Below are 27157 nucleotides of genomic sequence, written 5' to 3' on the forward strand. Positions count from 1 at the left end.
GGTCACAGGTATGTCAACAAGATTGCTTCCCAGTAGCTAGAAGGGTACCTACCTGGCACAGGGACATCAACAAGATTGCTTCTAGCTGTAACTAGAAGGTTCCTAGCTGGCACAGGGACGTCATCAAGATTGCTTCTAGCCACAACTAGAAGGATACCTACCTGGCAAAGGGACGTCAACAACATTGCTTCTAGCCTTAACTAGAAGGGTACCTACCTGGCACAGGTACGTCAACAAGATTGCTTCTAGCCATAACTAGAAGGATACCTCGGGACAACAACAAGATTGCTTCTAGCCTTAACTAGACAGGGACGTCAACAAGATTGCTTCTAGCCATAACTAGGCCTACCTGGACAGGGACGTCAACAAGATTGCTTCTAGCCATAACTAGAAGGGCACCTACCTGGCACAGGGACGTCAACAAGATTGCTTCTAGCCATAACTATGACCTACCTGGCAAGGGACGTCAACAAGATTGCTTCTAGCCATAACTGGCCTACCTGGCACAGGGACGTCAACAAGATTGCTTCTAGGAAGGATACCTACCTGGCACAGGGACGTCAACAAGATTGCTTCTAGCCATAACTAGAAGGGTACCTGACCTACCTGGCACCTACCTGACACAGAGGGACGTCAACAAGATTGCTTCTAGCCATAACTATGAGGGTACCTACCTGGCACAGGGACATCAACAAGATTGCTTCTAGCCATAACTATGAGGGTACCTGGCACAGGGACGTCAACAAGATTGCTTCTAGCCATAACTATGAAGGTACCTACCTGGCACAGGGACGTCAACAAGATTGCTTCTAGCCATAACTATGAGGGTACCTACCTGGCACAGGGACATCAACAAGATTGCTTCTAGCCATAACTATGAGGGTACCTACCTGGCACAGGGACATCAAAAAGATTGCTTCTAGCCATAACTATGAGGGTACCTACCTGGCACAGGACGTCAAACAAGATTGCTTCTAGCCATAACTATGAGGGTACCTACCTGGCACGTCAGGGACAAGATTGCTTCTCAACTAGGGGCACAGGGACGTCAACAAGATTGCTTCTATACCTGCCTAGCAAAGGGACGTCTAAGATTGTTCCCTTAACTAGAACGCTACAGGGACATCAACAAGATTGCTTCCAGCCATAACTAGAAGGGTACCTACCTGGCACAGGGACATCAACAAGATTGCTTCCAGCCGTAACTAGAAGGGTACCTACCTGGCACAGGGACATCACAAAGATTGCTTCTAGCTGTAACTAGAAGGGTACCTACCTGGCACAGGACATCAACAAGATTGCTTCCAGCCGTAACTAGAAGGGTACCTACCTGGCACAGGGACATCAACAAGATTGCCAGCCAACTGAACTAGAAGGGTACCTACCTGGCACAGGGACATCAACAAGATTGCTTCCAGGAACTAGAAGGGTACCTACCTGGCACAGGGACGTCAACAAGATTGCTTCTAGCCATAACTAGAAGGGTACCTACCTGGCACAGGGACATTGCAGCCATAACTAGAAGGATACCTGCTCAGCAAGATTGCTTCTAACCTAACTAGAAGGGTAGACAGGGACACCAACAAGATTGCTTCTACCCATAATTAGAAGGATACACAGGGACGTCAACAAGATTGCTTCTAGCCGTAAAGGATTGTGGCATAGGGACGTCAACAAGTTTCCTTCTAGCCTTAACTAGAAGGGTACCTACCTGGCACAGGGACGTCAACAAGATTGCTTCTAGCCGTAACTAGAAGGGTACCTACCTGGCACAGGGAACTAGGATACCTACCTGGCACAGGGACGTCAACAAGATTGCTTCTACCCATAACTAGAAGGATACCTACGTGGCATAGGGACGTCAACAAGTTTGCTTCTAGCCTTAACTAGAAGGGTACCTACCTGGCACAGGGACGTCAACAAGATTGCTTCTAGCCGGAACTAGAAGGGTACCTACCTGGCACAGGGACATCAAAAAGATTGCTTCTAGCTGTAACTAGAAGGGTACCTACCTGACACAGGGACATCAAAAAGATTGCTTCTAGCTGTAACTAGAGGTGTACCTACCTGGCACAGAGACATCAAAAGATTGCTTCTAGCTGTAACTAGAAGGGTTACCTGGCAAGGGATTGCTTCTATCCTTAGCATCTGGCACAGGGACATCAACAAGATTGCTTCTAGCCGTATCTAGAAGGGTACCTACCTGGCACCCTGGCACAGGGACATCAAAAAGATTGCTTCTAGCTGTAACTAGAAGGGCACCTACCTGGCACAGGGAACTAGAAGGATACCTACCTGGCACAGGGACATCAAAAAGATTGCTTCCAACCGTAACTAGAAGGATACCTACCTGGCACAGCGACATCAAAAAGATTGCTTCCAGCCGTAACTAGAAAGGTACCTACCTGGCACAGGGACGTCAACAAGATTGCTTCTAGCCGTAATTAGAAGGATACCTACCTGGCACAGGGACATCAACAAGATTGCTTCTAGCCGTAACTAGAAGGGTACCTACCTGGCACAGGGAACTAGAAGGATACCTACCTGGCACAGGGACATCAAAAAGATTGCTTCTAGCTGTAACTAGAAGGGTACCTACCTTCTTGCCGTAATTAGACCTACCTGGACAGGGACATCAACAATATTGCTTCTAGCCGTAACTAGAAGAAGGGCACAGGGAACTAGAAGGGTACCTACCTGGCACAGGGACATCAAAAGATTGCTTCTAGGTAACTAGAACAGGGACATCAAAAAGATTGCTTCTAGCTGTAACTAGAGGTGTACCTACCTGGCACAGAGACATCAAAAAGATTGCTTCTAGCTGTAACTAGAAGGGTACCTACCTGGCACAGGGATTGCTTCTATCCGTAATTAGAAGGATATCTACCTGGCACAGGGACATCAACAAGATTGCTTCTAGCCGTATCTAGAAGGGTACCTACCTGGCACTGGGAATTGGAAGGATACCTACCTGGCACAGGGACATCAAAAAGATTGCTTCTAGCTGTAACTAGAAGGGCACCTACCTGGCACAGGGAACTAGAAGGATACCTACCTGGCACAGGGACATCAAAAAGATTGCTTCCAACCGTAACTAGAAGGATACCTACCTGGCACAGGGACATCAAAAAGATTGCTTCTAGCTGTAACTAGAAGGGTACCTACCTGGCACAGGGACGTCAACGAGATTGCTTCTTGCCGTAATTAGAAGGTTACCTACCTGGCACAGGGACATCAACAATATTGCTTCTAGCCGTAACTAGAAGGGTACCTACCTGGCACAGGGAACTAGAAGGATACCTACCTTCAAAAAAGATTGCTTCTAGCTGTAACTGGGGTACACCTGGCAAGGGACGTCAACGAGATTGCTTCTTGCCGTAATTAGCCTGGCACAGGGACATCAACTTCTAGCCGTAACTAGAGGGTACCTACCTGGCACAGGGAACTGAAGGATACCTACCTGGCACAGGGACATCAAAAAGATTGCTTCTAGCTGTAACTAGAAGGGTACCTACCTGACACAGAAACACCAAAAAGATTGCTTCTAGCTTTTACTTTTTTCTTTGCTAGATTGAACTGCTGTTATCTCTTTCGCGTCCTTTTCAATTTCTCTTCCCCTGACAAATTAGGCAATGTTTCCACTGTGATTTACTGTGCCTTGATTTTCTTTTGCACAGGTTAGGAAATCTGTCTTTATTTTTGGTATTTTTATTAGCGCTATGTCTTTCTCTTTCCTCGGCTGTTATTTCACAAGTTTCTCATTCTTTTCTTTATATCTTAGCTTTTTATCCAACATAGCATTCATTACCTTTCGATATTATCGTTGTGCTTAATATTCCCTCTTTGCTTTTCATTATCTCTTCATTTGCCGAATTGGTCGAAATGATTCCTTTGGACTTTGACAATTACCTTCCTTTGGAGACGCTTGCTGTCCAGGTCGTCATCTGCTTCCTACCTCTGCTCCTCAGTCTTCAACTTGCTTTCCATGGAAAGTTTCTTTTGGACTTTGACAGAATCCTTCCTTTGGAGACGCCAGCAGTCCAGGTTTTCATTTATTTCCTACCTCTGCCCCTCAGGTCTTTAGCTCGCTTTCCTTGGAAACCCTTCAGTTGGACCAAACCGTCATCCTCCACTGTTCTTTTCTCTTCGCTTTCCTTTACTCTAGATTTCGAATCTGACACATGCCACCTGTGAAGGCTTCAGGATGCGTTTCAGGACCTCGAAGCTTGTATCTGGAGCCATGAAATCTAGTCTGTGTACTGAAGTACAGCTTTGGGCGTAAGGGCGAGAGCTTCAATGAAAAAACCTTGTACTCGTATGATTATCTCTCTCTCTCTCTCTCTCTCTCTCTCTCTCTCTCTCTCTCTCTCTCTCTCTAGATGAAACAATCAACCTGTGTATGTCTATCTACGTCTCCTTGTCAGCATGTTTATTAAATCAATCTTCGTAGATTTCATTTCTCTAGCCCTTGTGTCGAGCTTCATCGAGTGGCTGGAGCCGGAGTTGAAAGGATTCTAAAATTATTTGAGAAAAACTCTCCGAAGGCTTGAAATGAATTCCAGTTATATTGTGTACAGTCAGTTCTCTTGCTTTTCGTCTTCGTTCTACCCTTAAATGAAGCGAGTCCAGAAAGTGTTACCGTTACTAGTTAAGCGTCTGGATATGAAGACGATAACCTATGAACTTCCAGGCTCCACTGATGGTCACTGGAGCGTTTGCATCGACGGCATCTGGTAAACCGTCGCTGCGGAGGTACTTTCTGAAGGAGTGATGAGCTGGCATTTGAAAGTACACGTCCTTCAGATCCAGCAGGTCTGAAATCTTTAATTAATTATGTGCATTGGAGGCAGTAGTTCTTTAGAGAGTGTCTGAAGTTTCCATGATTTGAAGACGTAGCAGAATACATTAGTCAGAACTTCTACCTGCGAGGATGGATGGATGGATTTAGATTCAGCCAGCAGCACGCTGGCACGGGCTCTTGCTCCCAGAGCAGCCCGTAACTGTGGATAGTTTCTGTAACGAGATGAGAAGGGTGGTTATAAAGAGAAAGGAAGAAACGGACAGGCAGGGTTACAAACCCTATTAAACCTTACGGTGCCCATCAGTAGGAGAAAAGGTTCTACAGCAGAGAGTCCTGGTTGAGTTGTAGAGGACCAGGAAGGAAACTCGAAAAATTTTTGTTGTGAGATTTGGAGGGGCAGCTGTTACTCAAAGTGAACAGCAGCTGCTTTGGGCTGGGAGGTTTGGATGAGGTGAGTTTGGATACATTTCAGCAGTGTCTCTCTGTCCAAAGACTTTCCTAGCAGTTGCTCGAAGAGAGTGATGAGTCCTTCAATCGTGAGAGTGATAAAACTGTCACTGCTTGTTGTGGCACTGGCTGGAACTTTGGAGGAGGAAGGAGAAGGGTGTAAGGACTGGGCAGAGGAAGGGAGAGAATCAGGTTTGGGAGGTGGAAGGAGGTTTGGATTAGATGGAAGGAAAGGGGCTGGGACTGTTGCACGTGGCATTGGTGTGTAGTTTACTTTTCTTCTCGGAGTCTGCCGCTGCTTCCGTGGTCTGGGTGGTGAATGCTGCTGTGGTAGTTGGTGTGATTCTGTTTTGGTCATCTCTGCTCGCTGCTTGGGTTCTGGAGTAGATCTTGATGGTCTCGGAGGTGGAGGGATGCCCTTCATCTTTGCAAGTTTCTCAAGTCTGGCTCTGCAGCGCTTGTTCCAAGCATGGTGTTTAAGGGAACAGTTTGGGCACTTGCTTTCCACTGTCTCTCCCCTCTTGTTGGCGTCAAGGCACTGCTTTGTAGGGTGGGATTTGCTGCATATACCGCATCTCTCCTTTGCTGTGCAGCGGCTGCTGTGGTGTCCAAATCTATGGCACTTGTAGCATCGTAGAGGCTCAGGCGTGAAAGTCTCTGTTGGGAAGGATCCCCATACTCCAAGGAAAATTTGGGCTGGAATGTCTCCTTGGAAGGTGGCAACGACTTTTCTTGTGGGATTTCCAGACTTCCCAATGCATCTCTGGGCTGCTAGCACGTTCTGTAGCTGTAGAATGGGATCCAAGGGCAGGGCAGTTGGATACTTGGATATGATCGCCTTCCTAATTCTCTCTGACGGATCCAGTAGTTGGAATTCAGTGTTTTCTCGTAGGAAGTCGGCCGTTTCCTTCGTCTTCGGTGTGATGATCATGTCGGAATTCAGGTTGGGTTTCACTGAGATATTCAGCTGTGGGTTGCTCTTTTCTAGTCAGCTACTGTTGCATAGGCGGTCAGCTCTCCTTGGGGACGCACTCGGTATTTTGGAAGATGTGGCAGGGGATTGGTTGCAGGAGAAGGGGTTGGGAGGGGAGCATCTTCCTTCAGGTGAAGCATCCTCCTCTTGGCTTTCTTGTGTTTTCGCACAGTTGTCCATTTTTCAGCATCAATCTCTGGCTCCTCAACAGAAGGGGACGATGGCAGTGGGTCGTTTGACTGTCGAGGGCGACTCTGGAAGCTCAGCGTCGGCAGCACTCGGGGGCAGGGACGGTACGGGGATTTCCAATGGGAGAGAGGCTGTCTCCGTCAATGACTCTTCATCATCAGACACTACTTGGCAATAAACATTGATGTCTAAATCGGGAATGGGCGGCTGTCGCTGGGGCTGGTGAACTGCTTCCCATTCAGCATAGTACTGGTGTACTGGGTTATCCCTTGGCAGACGAAAACGATTGGTTTTGTGGGCCATGGTCGGGAACGGGGCTCGGAGATGTTCTCTGCTAGAGAGCTCAGCCGAGACAAACCTGCGAGGAATGAGCAAGGCAACGTAGCATAATGGATTAAGGAAAGCCTTGCGAGCTTTCTCTCTCTCTCTCTCTCTCTCTCTCCCTTTATATATATACATGTGTGTGTGTGTGTTTTTAAAATTCCATCTTGAAAAATATGGTGGGTACGCATGCACTCGTATGGACGCCCATATACACACACTCACGTACACACACACACACACATACATACATACACACATATGTGTATGTATATATATATATATATATATATATATATATATATATATATATATATATATATATGTGTGTGTGTGTGTGTGTGTGTGTGTGTGTGTGTGTAAATATTTGTGTATATAAATTCCATCTTGCGAAATTTCATGGGTACGCATATACTCGCACGCACGCACACACGCACATGAACTTACATGTTATCACACCCTTACGTAGTGTCAAAATATTCCATTCAAAGTAAAATGGTGATATGTGATGGGCTCTAGCGCCTTTAAATATGAATGAAGACAGATATTCTCCCTTGTGCAACCAAGAAACATAAATTTTCGCTCACTGACTGTTTACTGGCATTTTGAAATGTGAATTTGCAGTCAGTATATGAGCAAGTAATATATTAGACCGAAAATAAGAGTTATTATTTGAAAATTTTACTCAGCAAAGAAAATGCCACCAATATAATTATATGTCTGTGATACTTGCAATTTTATTATTAAAGCGTGATCACCATCATTATTATTTGAAATACAGTCTAATCCGTAATTACCATTAAACCTCAGTTTGATGTGATTTGTAAGCCATGAATTTATAAATTAATGAATAAAACAACACAGAGTCAAGGTCCACCGGGGTCCTCGATTGTGGAACTCATTATTCGGTACGATTACCGTAGTTCATAAGCAAGATTATTATTTATTGATAAATTTCCAGCACTGGGAAAAATTGATTCAATTATGTACCTGATTAATTAGAAATACGGCCTTTCTGTGTAATCGCCCAATACCTCCGAAATCCCTTTGTTTGTTGTTGGGCGCTTCGTGAGAATTACAGTGTTCATTGTTGTAATTGTAAATTTTGATTTGATATGATATTATTATTATTATTATTATTATTATTATTATTATTATTATTATTATTGATGGTGGAGGTAGTAGTATTAGCAGTTGTACTTTCTCCTTGGAAATTTCATAATAATAATAATAATACTTATAATAACAACTCTGGTGAACACCTTTCCCACAAACTTAATTAAGCAGAATGGCTTTCTGGATGCCGCTGACTTTAAAAAACTTCACACAAAACTCAGCGGAATCCAGGTGGCCATTCTGTATAATAATAATAATAATAGTAATAATAATAATAATAATAATAATAATAATAATAATAATAATAATAATAATAATAATAATAATTACCAAAAAAGTTGTACGACTGCTACATCAGTTCCGTTACCCACATTTTTTTCGCAGGCCTATTGTAAACTTTAGGGAAAATCAGCCCAGACCTCAGCATTTTTAGGCAGAATTGCTGCTGTTTATGTTTTAGATATTCATGAAACTATTGAGGATGGATTGATGAAAATCACGTGACCCAGGTGGTCTAGAATTCAAAAGCTTCACCATTCTTTGGTTTATGCTGGAGTGAAAGATCAGCTCTCTTCGGCTGCCTTCGCTTCGTCGAAGTTATTTGAAGCTAAAGGTCCGAAAAAGGATAAGAAATAAGAATGTGAGCGTTATGTAGTGCATTGTTATGGCAGTAATTAAGAATCTGTCAATGATTTAAAACTGCTGTATATGATACGCATCATCATATTCAGCTGACCTTCGGTGTAAAATATAGGTGAAATTATGAGTAATGTATAAGTGGGGGCCGTTATATTATTCGGATTAATTTGGAGGAGAAAAACATTTTTGGACCCATTTAAGGCAACCTTTAAATACAAATTTAACCACATAAATCGTGTGTAAAGCAGAGTTTGTGGTTTAAAATGGGAGAATTCCGCTCCTCCTGACAAACACTGGTTAGCTATACAAAAAAATAACAGCCACATAAAAAAAAAACATGTAAACTCTTCAGCAGTTTTGGGTCAGGTCTAGAAAATGTGATTCTGGGACAAATGGCATGCTAATATCTACAGTTTATTGCAAGATACGTGTTGTTGAAAGATAATTGTACAAAAATTTTAAACTTATACGATTATCGATAATTTTTCATTAGCACTGCATCTGGCGCAAATATTTAGATGCAAATATTCCACTCACAAGACATACCGACAGTTATAATAAGCTTCGAAATATGTTATTTCTTCCGCGTGCAAGAATAAGTAAACATGTGGAAATTTTTTTTTTTCGTCAGAAATATTCGCTGAACCGCATTCCACTTCCATCAGGGAACAAATACTGACTGATGGATTTTGATGCATGCCAGTCAGCATGCCCTTCCATCGCGCGACCGGTTTTCATCGGCTGTTATTTGCGTAGCATTTGTGTTGCATGAATGGATATTTGATGGAATGAGCTTTCTCTCTCTCTCTCTCTCTCTCTCTCTCTCTCTCTCTCTCTCTCTCTCCATGTCATACAAACACGAGCATGAACACAGACACACACATATATACACAGGGTATATATATATATGTATATATATATATATATATATATATATATATATATATATATACATACACACACAAACTAAAAACACGTGCCACACATACATACATACATCCAATATATATATATATATATATATATATATATATATATATATATATATATATGTGTGTGTGTGTGTGTGTGTGTGTGTATGTGTGTGTGTGTGTGTAGTAAAGTAAAATTCACCAGAAAGTCGTAAACTTAATAGGGGTTGCCTCTGTAAATAAAAAAAAACTGTCACTGGCATATCCCTTTTCCTATTGAATCGACGTTCTCCGAGAAAATCCTACAAACCGTCCGTTCATATGCGTCCACAGACTATGGCACTACTTCCTGGCACCGAATTATTGCGAGGTGCAGAAATCAACCAAAACGTCAGTTTCGCTGGTATTTATATGGTATTTATCTAGAATTTTTTCATATTCATTTATTTGTCATTTATCATATTATGACTGTCTTCTTATTTCTGCCCTTGTTATCCTGCCTCCATTACATATAATAGCTTTTTATATTTTCTTTTCTAGCATCATTTAACTGATATTACCGTGTTTAGGCTGTTTGCGTCAAGTTTGTCCTGTTTTAGTATACTTTCATGTGATGTATTATTCTAAATCGATCTTGTGCCGACATTTTTATGTCCCACCGTTTCATTTGATTTAAACAAATGTAGATTTCTTTATAGAAAGCACTAAACAACAATGTCCTTACCTTGAGAGTATGCTCCATTCTACATACATTGTTTCTTTTTCCACCTGGAGAGGAGTTTCTTTTCCCACCTGGAGAGGTGTTTTTTTTTCCACCTGGAGAGGTGTTTCTTTTTCCATCTGGAGAGGAGTTTCATTTTCCACCTGGAGACGTGTTTCTTTTTCCACCTAGAGAGGTGTTTCTTTTTCCACCTAGAGAGGTGTTTCTTTTTCCACCTAGAGAGGTTTTTTTTCCACCTTTTTCTTTTCCACCTAGAGACGGAGTGTTTCTTTTTCCACCTGGAGAAAGGTTTCTTTTTCCACCAGGAGAGGTGTTTCCTTTTCCACCCTGGAGAGAAAGGTTTCTTTTTCCACCTGGAGAGGTGTTTCCTTTTCCACGGAGAGAGGTATTTCTTTTTCCACCTGGAGAAAGGTTTCTTTTTTCCACCGGGAGAGGTGTTTTCTTTTCCACGGAGAGAGGTATTTCTTTTTCCACCTGGAGAAAGGTTTCTTTTTTCCACCGGGAGAGGGTGTTTCTTTTCCACCTAGAGAGTGTTTTTTTTGGAGAAAGGTTCCCACCAGGAGAGGTGTTTCCTTTTAGAGAGGTGTATTTCTTTTTCCACCTGGAGAAGGAGTTTCTTTTTCCACTTAGAGAGGTATTTCTTTTTCCACCTGGAGAAAGGTTTCTTTTTCCACCGGGAGAGGTGTTTCTTTCACAGAGATTTCTTTTCTTTTGGAGAAAGTTTCTTTCCACCGGGAGAGGTGTTTCCTTTTCCACGGAGAGAGGTATTTCTTTTTCCACCTGGAGAAAGGTTTCTTTTTTCCACCGGGAGAGGTGTTTCCTTTTCCACGGAGAGAGGTATTTCTTTTTCCACCTGGAGAAAGGTTTCTTTTTTCCACCGGGAGAGGTAGGGCACTTGGATGCTCATTCCTGGATCTCGTAACAAATAATACTGATCTGATACGACCTTCTGCAGTTATTATCTCCTTTCTTACTCTTCAGTTATTGTCTTGTTTGATTTTCTAAGCTCCAGGTATTTTGATTTAGCGTTATCTTGAATTTATCCTGTTGTCGGTTAAGCCAATTCTGAGTTTGCCTTTGACCCGTTATTCTGGCATCTTTCTGTTTCCATTTTTATCTTCCTTGCTTCCCTTTTTTTCGTATCATCATTTTTTACTGTTTAATTGTAGCGCGGTTTTCCAAGAATCTTTCGGTGTCCTTAAAGATGTATACCTCCTACTTTATTATATTAAAGACTTATTCTTGCATATAATATAATTAACATTTAAAGGTCTGATTCCTCTTGAATACGCCACTAGAGAAAAATTAAACGCTACTCATACGTTACATAGCCACTAAAATTCCCCAAGTTTAGTCTAATTAGTTTTCACCTGTAAGTAAACAAATTCTTATAATATGCGTACCTTTTAAGATTTTAATGCTAGTATTAATGTAAGTAAACAGATAAACAAACATTAATATGTATGTTATATTTTACTTCAAAATTGCTTACCTTCTTTCATGTCCTTTCTCCACCGTTCCCCTCTACTTCCGATAAAACTTCGATGGTCTTTTAATCCACTAATTATAATTCTAAAGTCGTGTCAACTTTGGTCCCTGCAATATACTGATGCACAAGTTTACATATCAGCTTATTATATCTTAATTAGCCCCGAAGTGTTAATCTTGTCTTAGATTATTAAAATCCCGATATTTATTGTTTCTTGAACACTTATGGCCTCAAGCAGAAGACTTTTTGATTACATATTGGGTTGATAGTGCATTCATTCTCTCTTTTCCAGAACGTTACGAAAGCTTTAAGAAGCTTTCTCCATTAGCATACACCTCCTTTTCAAGGGAAACCCCCATGTTCTTTAAAGCTTCCGTTTTCTATAACGGTGGATCCATTAAGACCTAGGCCTCTTAAACAATTTCGCCATTAGCACGGGAAGTTCTTTTTATGTATTGATGCAGGAAAGGAGGTTTCTGGCACCCTCCATTCTAATGCCAGACTCTTTTATTCCAAGCAGGATTGTTTGTTTGTTTGTTTGGTGTCCATTTGCTCGTTTCATTATTTATTGCGTTTCTTTATATATATGCATATATATATATATATATATATATATATATATATATATATATATATATATATAATGTATATATATATAATAATGTGTGTGTTATATATATATATATATATATATATATATATATATATATATATATATATATATATATGTGTGTGTGTGTGTGTGTGTGTGTGTGTGTGAGTGTGGTTGTGTGTATAGGTAGACTGATAGATAGGTGTAGATTATACATATCCATACATATACACCCACACAAACACAAATATACATATATATATTATATATATATGCATATATATACATATGTATATCTACTGTATATATAAAATGGTGTGATTGCGAGCATTCTTACCCACCATACAAGAGAACGATGTTCCACTGTTTGTGCCACTGTAGACCTAAGTACTTAATCATTGTTAATAATTAGACAGCAATGGTAGTGGTAAAAAAAGATTTCAAAGGCCAGAAGAATTACCAATACCATAAAGCTGACCTTCTAGATAAAAAATTATAAATGCATATTTGTGTATATATATTATATATGTGTGCGTATATTATATATATGTGTATATTTATATATATAAGATACATATATTTACATACACATAGATATGTACAATCAATGCACATGAAAGAAAGTCAGGAAAAATTATGAAGTTTGTAGTTTAGTCCGGACCTTGACGAGGGCAATCTGTTTGCAAGAGGTTTCCAAAGTTCAAGCTAAAGATTATGATAGTTTAAAGAAACAAAAAAAAAAAAAAAAAAATGCATAAAACTAGCTAAAAGGTGGTTTCACTACAAGAGACGTCAGAGGACATGCTATCAAACTTCTGCCAACGTATTTGGAAGCAGGTAATATTTTACTACATATAAAACTAAAAAATGTAGATACAAAAAAAAACTCGTAAGAGAACAGTCATGTCAGGAAAACCTCAAACACTTCCGTAAAGTCTTAAACGCTGCTTTCACCCTAAGAAAATAGTTTGCTCTTTGAAATGATTGATAACAACTGCTAATGCGAAATGCATCTATCTACAGTATGGCTACACCTAATGTCAGCTGTTTGTCTGTTTGAAGAACTCTATGTATGTTAGTTATGTGGGAATGGAAGTAAAGCAGGCTGATAATTAAATACTATGGAAAACTTTGGTGAAGACATCTTTTGGCGCCAGTTACCATAAGACAGATCTGGGTAGCGCAAGGCCCGGAAACTCACTCCATGCACGGATATACTATAAATATGAAGCAGTTATTTCTATTTGAGGAATGAGGGAAATTGTGAGAAAGCATTATGTAAGTGGATGCTTGCGTCTCCATCCATTTTTAACTTGCCCGCATTTTAGTGCAGAAGAGCTGGTGCTATACACATGGCACTGGCTTAGGTGTCCGTACTAAAGATTTTTTTTTTTTTTAGATTAGTAGTTATGGTACTGTCATAGTTTATACCATCTGCTATAAAATGCACTTGTCCCTGAGGCAGTGTTTACTAAATAGTGAAATTAAAAGTTCAATATGAAGATGATTGAAGATCCACCTGTTAGTTTCTTTTCAAAAAAGGAAAGTCCTGGAAGTAGATCATGCTATATATCAAACAAAGGAATGGTCATTTATTGTCAGGTCATGAAAACGGTCATTTGAAACCAGTTCCCTTTTTGGGGGTTGCAATGGGGTCAAAATTTGCACATGGGTAGGAACGGCCATTTGATGTTAGGTTATGAAAAGGGTGATTCACAATCGGTACACTTTTTGGAGTTATGTCATTGTGGTCAAAATGGGGATGTTTAGAATTAGTGCATCAAGTAGCAAGACACTGGCCCATATGACATGTACCAGCGTGAATGTGTTTTGAGTTAGCACATGGTTTATAAGCCAATACTTTAATTGTAGGCAAGCATAATTTGACTTTTGACAACTATGGTGTCATTTTGTCTAGTTCCCACCCCGTATCCATCATGAATTTACTTCAATTATCAGTGGATATTGTATTTTGTGGCCTGTCAAGCTGACAAACGCTTTTCGATACATATAACTTCAGTGACAGAATATTTCTTTTTGTACCATTTTGATATGGTAAGGTACTGTAACTGAAGCTTTCAGTAGTGTTAACAATCCTTGTTCTGAAATAACACGATAAATTTACCCAAAAAATAAAATATAAACAGATGTGAAATTGTCATCGCGTTCATTTTAAATGAATAGAAGACAAAACGCCAAATAAATAAAATGAAAACTTGATAAATATCAGGGTGGCACAACGAAACAATCTCAAGTCTAATATTAGACGCTTTCGACAATGTAAGGAATTTCTTTGGCCATAAATGCGACTAAAGTTGCCTTTCCCGGCTTTGCTTGTTTGTTTTTTTTTTCTTTTATTTTATTTTCAGGAGGTGTCAGCCAAAGCTTTGGCAAATCCTTAGTAAGAAATGTCTTGAAGACGCCACACACGTTCGGTATTTATTGAAAATCTGCAACGTCTTTCTCAACTTTTGGCCATCTTAGGTGTTGATATTAAAGGAATTTGAAGCAAGAGGAGAAAGAAGTTGTCAGAAGGAATAGTGTATATATATATATATATATATATATATATATATATATATATATATATATATATATATATATATATATATATATATTATATATATATATATATTATATATATATATATATATATATATATATATATATATATATAATATATATAATCTACTCCATCTCTCTCTCTCTCTCTCTCTCTCTCTCTCTCTCTCTCTCTCTCTCTCTCTCTCTCTCTCTCTCTCTGGCCTTGTAGCTTGGTGATAGCCCATCTTGCTCACAACTGGGTGGCCCGTGTTCGATTCTCGAATCAGACGAGGAGGGGCGAATGGGCGTGCTCCCTAAAATCCAAAGGGAACAGAGATAACAGTATGCGTGACTGTTGGTTGCTCGTTAAAAATTGTACACCACCAACACAAGATGGGGTTGTTCATTCTTCACCCAGCTGGGGTGAAGCCATTCAAATGTATTCTCTCTGAGAGGAAAATTGCCCTTACGTATATCACGGCAGATTTCCTTTCACGACTTTAATACTGTTTATAGTAATTCCATGCAACCATCTTTTCAAACCTTGGGGGTGCTGCCATAGCCCCTGTGCCACGTACCCTTTCGCAGGTAAGGGGCGAGTTATATTGCTTAAGTGGGCATTAAGGCGCACTTCTTTCTTTTCCCTTATCTGGGTACGTGTGCTTTATTTTTTGGAAAAACTAATGAATGGGCGATTGTTAGCTGGAGGATTGTAAGGATAATCCTTCCTCTTTATCTGGTGTTTTCGTTGCTCTCTACTTAATATGTAAATTACAGATCTGTCATGAATGTCTTTTATCAGGCGGTGTGGCAGTAGAGAAGGTTTTTTTTATCCATATAAAGCTTACCGACAGAATATATAGCACAAAGAAAATTATAATGGTTTTTGAAGACCTGGTTCGTACAACCCTCACATTAAGCATGGCACAATATTTTAAGTTCTCGCCTCTTTCATCTTCTATACTTTGCGAAGTGGCGTCATACACATTCGACAGTTTAATGATCAGATCTTACGAAATCAACTTCACTCAGAAACTTCCATTTGTGGTCATGTAGCCTTGTAATTGTACAACTTAGGGACTTCATCTTGAGAGTTTCAGAATAAGTTAACTTTGGTCCTAGTCTTATGTAAGTATGTATGTATGTATGTATGTTTGTTTGTATATATATACAGTATATATATATACACACGCATATCTGTATATATGTGTGTGTATGTACATAATTACATATACACATATATTATGTATATATATATATATATATATATATATATATATATATATATATATATATATATATATATATATTAATTACATATACTGTACACACATATATATGTATATATATACATATATATATATACAGTATATATATATACATGTATATATGATACAAACATAGATTTGTGTAAGCAGGGTTGTATACATGCACAATTTTATGTATGAATTTATAGACGCATAGATGCCTTCGCCCAGAGATACATTTCTGCTGGCTGGATACAAGTGAGCAATGGTTTGATTGGATCAATTTTTATGTTCGCGTAGGAACTATTTCCAGTCGAGTTATTTTGGCAATATCTTGCTCCTAGTATTGGATGTACCTCGTTTAAAGTTATTTATTCTCACCATTTTTGTCAGTTCGTAAGGTTTGGTAACGGAATTTATGTCTCTCATCCCACACACACACACACACACATACATATGTGTATATATATATATATATATATATATATATATATATATATATATATATATATATATATAGATGGTAAAATGTACATGTCACTTTCTATATATATATATTTGCAGTAGTCACAATGACCTATTAACCTCTTGAATTTTCACTTTTTATTGGATATGCTTGCCACTACAAAGCTTTGAAATCTCAAAAGAAATGCTAAGATATCGAGAAACTATGAGGTCGTTGGGGCTGTTATAAATACATAAATAACTGGTAAACAGAGGAACCAGTCGATTCTATTTATATATTTAAGCCCATGCTACTTTGATAAGGATATTTCTATTACAGATCTAGCAAAATATGTCTTGAATTCGACTGATATATGTATGTATGTATGTGTGTATGAATGAACGGCCAAAGACTTACTGTACATCCTTCTTGGTGGTCGATTGGTTAAGAGTAACTTCGCTCTTGACATGGACTGTTTGGGTTTGAATCCTACCGCTGGCCTCAGCGATTCATTATTTGCTTCTTCATCTGGTTTTAAGGCTTTGTGATTACAAGCCTTCCCAAAGAAGAGAAAATTTGAGATAATCGAGAAGTTAAAAGGTCTTTGTGACTTCTGACCTTGTGACGCTAAGGTCTTCCGTGAAATTCTGCCGCTCATGTCTTTCCTGTGGTTTATATTCTCCAAATCTCAACGCATCTCTAGTTTTCTTACTCATAGTTCTCATCCAAGTATGTCTGGGTCTTCCAACTCCTCCTCTGGTGCCCACAGAGCCCAGCTGACACCATCACTTACTATTCTCCTAGTGTGTATGTTTAGGACATGTCAACCCATCTTCATCTCCTGTTCATTATTACCTCATCTAAATATGGAGCTTCTGCAATTTCCCTTGTGGTATCATCTCAAAATCTGTCTTGCCGTCTGGCTCCTAATATTCCCCTTAAAGCTTCATTTTCAAACTGTCAAAATGTTCTAGAAACGGTTTCATTGTCATGTCATGATCCCCTTCTGTATAGTTTTGAGTATAATCCTGATTTCGTAAGCATTTTCAATCCACTTGATTCCCAAACCTTATTCAGCCCTCCCGTTGTTTAATTTGTCTTTTTTTAGCCTTTTACAAAATTTAAACTCAAGAGAACATGTACTGGATGCCATTTTTCCTAAATAATTGAAAGTACCCATTCCATTCCTCATTACTTCGGTTTTTAGATTTATTTTGAATCCGTCTCCATAGATACATGGTGAAATACATAGTGAATTCTATGGGGCATGCTGTAGTTTAAATCTTGTAGTTTATATATATATATATATATATATATATATATATATATATATATATATATATATATATATATATATATATCTGTGTGTGCGCGTGTGTGTATAAGTATCCCAACAGAACTGCTCAAACTTGCTTATCTTATCTAAAACCATTAGGACTTCGGAATTTCTCCTCTCTGGTGACATATTGTACTATGAAACATATTCTAGGCTAGTCTATACCATGTACAAATTATCCATCATATCAGCAATAAATCATGTCCCCCCAACCTAGAGGAGATTGCTCCTGATGCTGTTACCTCCTGGTTATTAGCAGTGCTTACTAGTAAAGGAATTACTAAGCTCATGCTGTTCTTCGTCATAGCTTGACCCACAATAGTCGTAACTTCCAGATGTTACTTCACTGCGGAGGTCAGCAGAGACGCAATAGATTTTCCAGGAAGTACGTCTGAAGACCTGTTACCAATTTAGGTATTCTTCGCTGGTAAAGCGAGGTTGGTCACCACAGGACATATATACACACACATATATATATATATATATATATATATATATATATATATATATATATATATATATATATCACATCTGCATAAATGAAAGAGAAGAGATATGGTTTTTTTTGCGATAAGTATTGCATAAAACGGAGAGGACTTCAGTTCCCTCAACCGTACAGTACATTGAGTCTCTCATTTATTGCCAGTAACGCACACACACACACATATATATATATATATATATATATATATATATATATATATATATATATATATATATGAATTTACCTCGACTGAAGTCCCGGGATGGTACGGAACGTCTCTAAAGGCAGTCATTTATGCACAATGTAAATTATTTGAGAGAGAGAGAGAGAGAGAGAGAGAGAGAGAGAGAGAGAGAGCTAAATACTCCCCATTAAGTCCGCTTAGTCGTGATAGAAGTATCAGCGAGTATTCAGAACGTTGAGAATGGACTCCATGTAAGGCTGCTAAATGTTTCTCACCAGACGCCTTCTCGAAAAGGCTAACGAAAACAGGTAATGGGGTGCTAAATAATGCTTACAGTTTGTTGCACTGCAGTTAGTTGTGAGTAAAGAACGTGCAATCATATTCAAGATTTTCGCAGGCACGCTTCAGCCTTCGTAATAACGGGCAACATTACTTGCGTATGTAAATAAGTGATAGAGATAACATTTAATGGGAAAGTCTTCAAGCTCCTCACGGCAAGCCATGCCGTCAGATATACTTTGAAATTTGCTTCATGACGTAGTTGAAACTCTTAAGAATGTCTTAAAAATACAGCTTTTAGAAGTATTCTTACATTTAAAACAGGCTGCAATTATTACCCTATATGGGCTAAAATTACTAACATGAAACTCGTTTGTAGACGCCGGCTCAGTTCCTAAGTTAGTTGTAGTGGTTCTTGCCCAAGTGTGGCAAGTTTAGTTTCGTTCTCTCTTACGTGTATTATTTTTCGTAAGTCCTTAGCTTACACGTGAAGCAGTTTCGCTTTTTTCTTTTTATTACATACCTTTATGGCTTTAAAGGAGCAATTTGTGTACTGTGTACTCTTAAAAATGAGGCTTCCGGTAGCTGCGAATATTTTGTTTGGGTTTCACTCAAAGTGTGTGATGTTTCGTAAATCCTTTGCATAAATTGCAGCAGTTTCGTGCTTTTCCTCACTTTATTATATACTTTTATAGCTTTAATGGAATATTTTGTGTACTGTGTATGCTTAAAAATTGCTTTTCATAACTTCGCGTAGCTGCAGAGTCGTTACGTTTCGGAAAATGATGCTTGTGTACCTCAAGAGGATTTAGCGCTAATTAGCGGCAGTTTCCTTGAAACCGTTAATGATAGCACAGATGTGTTTACAATTCAGGCGTTTATGCTCATTTGTTGCATTCTGCGCTTAAGAGCTTTTCAAGCTGAGGTAATGGTGAGTAAATTTAGCTTTGTTCAGTTCAGCGAGACTGCATTGACCAAGGCTCATTTTATTTTAGTTGCGGTATACCATGTGAAATTGAAAGGTGTTTTCTGAAGAATCATGATAACTAGCATATTATCCGATTTAAGATTGTAATTTACTGCAAGTGTTCTAATAGAAAAGTAGGTTTCAATAACTGTCAAAGTTTGCGTTATCAAGTTTCTTGGGGTAATATCTTAGGCGTGTGTTAGGCCTAAGTTTCTTGGGGCAGTAGGCGTGTATTAGGCCTAGGAATCCAGTAATGCATAAGCTTGGATAATGGGTTGTCTTAAAACAACTAAATTTACGTAGCATATTAAATAATTTTGAAATTTTAGTATTAGTATGTAACCCGTGGATGGTGTTGGTATTTCTGTACTGTTTTACTTTTATATCATCAGTTGAAGCAATTTTCTTTATATTTTGTTCTGCGTCTCAAAAGGGATTGCAGTTTCAATAAGTATATGGGCCTATGCATTCACCCATTAACTTAATGGAAGAATCCAGATTAAGGGGAGATTACAAGACGTAATCCTCGAACCTCAGATGGAAACTGATCACGACAACGAACCTAACCTCTTGCTTTCATTTGGCTCTAGGACTAAGGTATGGCAGAATTGAAAGGGGTTATGACTATAGGCCTTATCACGGTTCCCTCCCCCTCCCCCTCGCCGGTGGTCAGGTCAGGACTAGGATGCAGCATACTTGGTTAAGTTAAGTTAGGCTAGTATGTATCCTTGTTAGTGACCTGTCACGAACACCTGTTTAACAAATAAGCCTAGTACTAGGTCAAATTTCTCTTCATATCTAGTAGGCTAATACCATGGCCATCTCACAAACTCGGTGCTTCCATTTGTCATGAGCGACAGTTGCAGATGCTGACTTACGGTGTTTGTAGCATATTTTTAGGAGATTTCAAAAGTGTGAGAGTTTTTTTTAGATTGGTGGTAATTCCCCTCAACTCGGAAACTATGGGTTTCCAACAGATATCACTAATAGAGGCAATCAAGAAGCAGTTCGCGTATGCATAAATATTGATCGAGAATCATAATTCAGTTATGAGTAAATGCTACTGACAGGAATGGACTTAAAAAAATAATAATACTTGATGAGAAGTTACAAAAATTCATGATTCATGGTTATAATCAGCCTACGCCACAAAACATATAAAGGACAAAGCTGTGTCAAAAAGCCCAACCAAACTTAGAGTGCCAGGTTCTAAATTACTGAACCTGACCTAGAATACCATAAGCCATGGATTAAAATACAGGTATTCATCCTAACCTAATACTTACCTTAGCCCTAACCTAATTTAGGATTCCAGGTTCATACCTGACAACCCATCATCCTGACCAGACCAAAAGTATAAATTCATTCAACTTAGCCTTCCACATTGAGTAATAAATGACAAGGCGCCTCCCCTTGTCTCCCCATTAATATTACATACAGCATATGCCTTACCTTCAGGTTAGAAGCTCCACAGCTAGAATGCACACATTAGCTCATGTCCCAGTAGGTTACTTCAATTTGTTTTGTGAAGCAGAGGCTCTTATTAGTGGGATTTATCGCTTGAAACCTATACTGTATTTCCTATTTAAAAACCGAAATGAGTATTGCTCAGTTATTTCTGAAATTGACTTCAGTTTGGTGAAAAGCTGAAGTAGTGTCATATTACCGTGTCACTCTATACGACTAACCCCTTTAGCTTTCATAAACTTAAACTGTAATGAATTCTTTTTCTTTGTCATAACGATTTAGAGTATTGTATTGTTTTGATACGGTTTATTCATTAAGTAAACTGACTGAACACATTTCATAACAACAGTCACAACAAACACATCAACTAACACTTATGATGATAATTATGTCAAACATATCAAATTCATGAGACCTGTAAACATTAACCTATGTTTTGAGGCTAGCCTAGCCTATAGATACATAGCCTCCTATGTAACTGTTATTGGGCCTAATTTAGTACAGTAGAGTAATTTCTGTAAAAGGATGCTTTAAAAGTGAAATGAAACTATTTTATCTTTCAACACTTTTCATAAGAAACATATGGTTATTTCAGCTGCCCGGATTTAAACAAAATTGTCCTAATATCTTTTTAACAAGTTTGTTAAAAAAAATTTTACCAGTATATTGTAGAATATTATCTTTGTTTTATTTTCGTTCAATTTTAGTACATATGAATTTTATGCATGCTCATTTTATTAGGTAACAGATATATGATAATGATGAACAGTGATATTAAGGTCTTTTTATATGTAGAGGTTTATCAAATTCACCAGTTATTTTACGTAATGTATTTCATGTAAGTGTATATTAGTGGTGTGATATATTTATTTCATTAGTAGTAGATTTTCAAAGCTTGTATGAAACCACATTTTGGCAAATTTCCAGTAAGCCTTCCGGTAATGTAAAATTTGCCTCATCTTAAAATTTGAGCAAGAAAGGTCTAGATTAGCGGGGTTAAACAAATGGTTTAATATCATTTCTCCGTCCTTTCTGCCCATACCTACATGTTTTTCGTGTTTTCCTGTATAAATACTTTCATTTCTACGACTTTCACACGTAATTGTGCATGTGATACAATGTTTCACAAAGATTTTGGAAATTTCCACTTGTATGGTTGAGTTTCACATGTACTCATGAGTAAGGGAATTCTCTTATTATACCCACAAATAAAAAAGATGCATGAAATAAGGTATCTCAGTTTTGTAATGTGAAATGAGGATTTTAGGATATTGACCAATTTAACATTAATTCCCAGACCCCCTAATTTTTAACAATGAGCGGATACCAAGTGAGAAACCATTGTGTAAGTGTTAGGTTAGGCCGTTGGTTTGCCTCCAACCCTTGTCAGGACTTGGTATTCTAGTTTAGGAAGGATTGGTAACTTTGCATTCCTATTTTTTTCTTTTACTAATTTTCTGACAACCCCACGAAAGACAGGTTTCCAATTATGGGGCCTTGATAGGAACCAAGTATCTGCCACAGATGTGAATGTCAGATTCGTCAGATTTGCATAAAAAACTATCAGCAAATGTACAACATGTGATTGTTGTTGTATATTTACTAAATAAGTCAATTAGACAAATGCATGAGTGTCTGCCTTAGAGCTAGGCACCAGTATGGAGTTATTATTTTTTAATTTAGCATTTTGGTATAATATATTTGGTCCCATAGATTATGAAGAAATACAGTTATGCCTGAATATATTTAACTTATATATAGACCATGTAAATGCCGAATCACCTTGTCCCTTCATTGATTTTCAAAAAGTGCGTAATGTGCCTTACAACACCTTAGACCTAATTGTTGATATAGGCCCTTGTTAATTTTATAAAAACTTCAGTTTTGTGTAAGCCTGACAATTATGCTTTCTGGTCATTCCAAGTCAGTGACACTAGATTTTGCTATTAGAAACATGACAGGAAAGTGAACAAGTCGGTTAGATTTTGGTATGAAATTGAGGTCACTGAATGTATTTCTTGTTTCTAATATTGGCATTTGAAATTCTTATTTGAAAAACCTTTAGTGTGTGCATTTTAATTCGGATTATGCTTTATTTACCCCCAAAACGTTCAATCCGTTGAAGCTAGTAAAAATGGGATGATAATCACGCTGAAGTAACAAATAGAATATATCTTTATGAATTACAGTATTGTTGGAAGCCATGATGATAATATTTTCAGTGATGCACTGTATTAGTGGCAGTGAACTGTGAGATGTGGTATAGCCATCGTAACACAAACCTGGTTAACAAGACACAGGAACTAGTCCATTAAAACCAAACATATGTACTTTACTGTAATCATATATATATATATATATATATATATATATATATATATATATATATATATATATATATATATATATATGTATATATGTGTGTATGTATATATATACGTGTGGGGGTGTGCATGACATTATTCTTTCAGACAATTCACGCTCAGAGATATCGTGGAAACTATTTAAGGTCTTGATGGGTGTTCCTTTCCAGCCATTGGTGTTATGATAGCTTACTGTACAATCGCAACGCAATCTCCTATTTCAAAGGTATCATACATAAAAAATTTTGTTTTTTTTAGTACTATATAAAGTTGTATAGGTACATGTATGTATACTCTGAAAATATGGTTTGACGATGCTCAAGTATTTTTCAACACGAAATCACTAACTTGACAACTATCCCATAGCAAAAAATACAAAGTAAAGAGTATTATGAAAACTAGCAATACTTATCGATGATACATTTGAAATTGGCGATCGCGTTGCGGCTGTAATCACCTACCAAGGCCATAAATAGTTTCTACGATGTCTCACAGCGTGAATTGGCTGAATGAATAATGGCATGATTTAGCGTGAACGCACACATGCTGCTCATGAATGAGTACTGTAAGGTACATATGTTTGGTTTTAATGGACTAGTTCCTGTGTCATGTTAACCGGGTTTATGTTACGATGGGCTATTCCACATCTCACAGCTCACTGTCACTAATACAGTACATCATTGAAAATTTATTGGCATAGCTTCTAACAATATTCTAACTCATAGAGATATATTCTATTTGTTAAATTAGCGTGATTATCATCCCATTTTTGTGAAATATATATATATATATATATATATATGTATGTGTGTGTGTGTGTGTGTGTGTGTGTGTGTGTGTGTGTGTGTGTGAGAGAGAGAGAGAGAGAGAGAGAGAGAGAGAGAGAGAGAGAGAGAGAGAGAGACCTCAACGTACGTACGTGTTAAATTCCCTAGCCTCTTGATTATGTTCAAAATTTATGTAGGTTCGAAAAACACCTTCAACCCCGTTCACTGTGTTATAAAAACACACCCAAGAGTCAGTATAGAAGCAAGTGCTAGGTGTAACATACGCAATGATTTATACATGCGTTATATATATAAAAAAACGGACAAATAATCCTGAACTGTTTTGAATTCAGTAGATAATAGGTATTAATTAGCTTGACCAAACAATCGTCATCCAAACTTACGGCAAAACAGTCATGTAACTATTATTAATGGTGTTGGTTAATAGGTTATCTTTACCAGTTGGTACTATGTAACTATTTTAAAATCTACCAAAGTAAATATTTATTAGGCAGCACGCATTAGTCACTTCATTGAGAAGCGTCCTTGTTTCGGGTTTTGTCCTCTTGTAGCAGCAAAGGTTATTGTAACCAGTTTTCCGTTGCTCAACTTGAATTTTCGTGTGACAGACTATACGCTTTGCTGTGTTTCCTTGACATATTCACAAACTGTCCACAAGAAGTTTGAATATTTGTATCGTTATCCTACAGTAGAATTGTGCTTATTCAGCTTAATCTTACAGTACAGAGACCTGTGTTGTCGCAAGAATGTCTAGACTATCAGATAAATACATTTTTACTGTGGCTGTGATCACACTTACCTCAGTATAAAGGACATTGTCGTTTATTCCGGCTATTTCAGCCAAGCACGAAATTCAAAGGACAAGCATTTTCCAGCAGTTTGGTTTGTAAAGCATAAAACCGACTTTGAGTTTTACACTAATCTTGTTGGACTTCGATTTTACGGATGGCATTACCAAGTACACTTTACCTGCTTGTGACTTGTGTATCTATTTTCTTTTCATTAGACGCAATTGGCCCTTATGACACACAGCGATTTAACCAGTCAGACAAGCTACTTATTGATATTAACACAAATGCAAAACGTTTTACCTTTGGTGAGTTTGTTCATGTGACGAAACTAGTCAATGAACTACCTGTTAGGAATGGAAGTATAATTAAGATCTGGTAGGTACATGTAAACAGAAATGCCGTTATAACCGTAATAAAATGAAAGTACCTCACATACTGCTACATACATACATACACACACAATTTCAGTGGTCGGGTTTATATATATATATATATATATATATATATATATATATATATATATATATATATATATATATATATATATATATATATATATATATATATATATATATATATTGTGTATGTATGTATAGGGAATCTTTTAAATAAATGTATGCCTTTTAGGTTTGATAGAAAAAAACAGAAACCCATTCCGCTATCAAGGGAGACATAAATTGATTTCGACTCTTAAATGTATAGTCATATCGATATCAGGTTCTATACTACGAATCGAAATCGACCCATATCCATGATGTTATCTGATTGCTAAATTTGTTGCATTTTGTTTATTGTGAAGTTGTGTTGCTAAAATACTGTCACTTGTGTTTTTATATTACTCTGATATTAACCACAAAATATTTATAATAACGAGTATACGTTGAAATAACGTCAAAAGGAATTTAGCATTTCTTAAATTTTCATATGCTCTAAAACCCGAAGTCTGTTAGTAAACGCGCTTTATATATATATATATATATATATATATATATATATATATATATTACATGCATGCATACATACATACATGCATACATACATGCATATGTATATATATAATTTGCGAAAATATATTTACACCTTACTCCCAAAACATAGTGTGAACCTATTGTGCTAAATAGCGGTTTACCAAGGAATTCACACAAAAACAAAAACGAACCTCACCTTGAATTAGAGAAATATAATCTAAACATAATTTTGTTTACAGTGAAATTTCTTTTTATTTATTTTTATTGAATCATTCAATATTTCAGTCCTGTGACCTTTTGGAGGTTTGTTATGCCAGATGTCCTTGTCATATCCAGATCTCTCCGGGTACGTCCATAATAGATTTGTGCATAATAGATCAGTGCACTACAGACCGGGAAAGGGTAATCAATTCTGCGAATGAAAAGCCGGTAAACTAGAGCGACGGCGCTTCCGTAAACTGCGTTCAACAGTGCGCACAAACACACAAATTCACACACATAAACGTATATGATATATATATATATATATATATATATATATATATATATATATATATATATATATATATATATATATATATATATATATGGATGTGTTTGTATAGTGTAGATAGAAACGAGTTTACGGAACAGCCGTTATTCTATTTTTGTCCTTTAATCCGTAGAATTTATATATATATATATATATATATATATATATATATATATATGTAAATTTATGTATATATATACATATATATACATATACATATATATAATTATCCAACGACACGACTAGCAAAGGATGGTTTTTCTTTATATACTGTGTACCAGTCAAAGTTTCCTTGTGACCTAGAATCACTAACAGTCAGTTATTATAAACTCCGAATCCTTGTGTGTTACGAATTTCAAAACAAGTAAACATTGTAGAAGTTGTTTATGCCACTGAAAATCTGGCTTCTGATACTCCCATGTCAAAAACAGTCGAAAGCCGTTGTATGGTATCATATTGTTAAGAATAATATCTTTTCCAAGTCTCATTTGAAACGAAACAAGTATTTTTAGATTATAAATGGCAATTTCAGACCGCGTCCAAGGATTATAAAAGTTTATGTT

At 37.5% G+C, this 27157-nt stretch overlaps 1 protein-coding gene across 13 annotated transcripts in view; it reads left to right on the forward strand.

Annotated features, from left to right (window-relative positions):
• LOC136837493 (uncharacterized) overlaps window positions 1-27157 on the forward strand; it is a 1465013-nt gene that overhangs the window by 555491 nt on the left and 882365 nt on the right. For 2 of the 13 annotated variants that reach the window (XM_067102286.1, XM_067102290.1), the window contains exon 1: window positions 19108-19649. The exons of 8 other annotated variants lie outside the window; for them this stretch is intronic. The gene's annotated coding sequence lies outside the window, so the exon portion shown is untranslated. Of the gene's footprint in view, window positions 1-19107; window positions 19650-27157 lie in introns of those variants that run through there. 3 more of the 13 variants (XM_067102288.1, XM_067102294.1, XM_067102287.1) reach the window with 2 other exon arrangements.

Source organism: Macrobrachium rosenbergii, chromosome 59 (assembly GCF_040412425.1).
Source record: "Macrobrachium rosenbergii isolate ZJJX-2024 chromosome 59, ASM4041242v1, whole genome shotgun sequence".
In the NCBI taxonomy this organism is placed as follows: Eukaryota; Metazoa; Arthropoda; class Malacostraca; order Decapoda; family Palaemonidae; genus Macrobrachium; species Macrobrachium rosenbergii.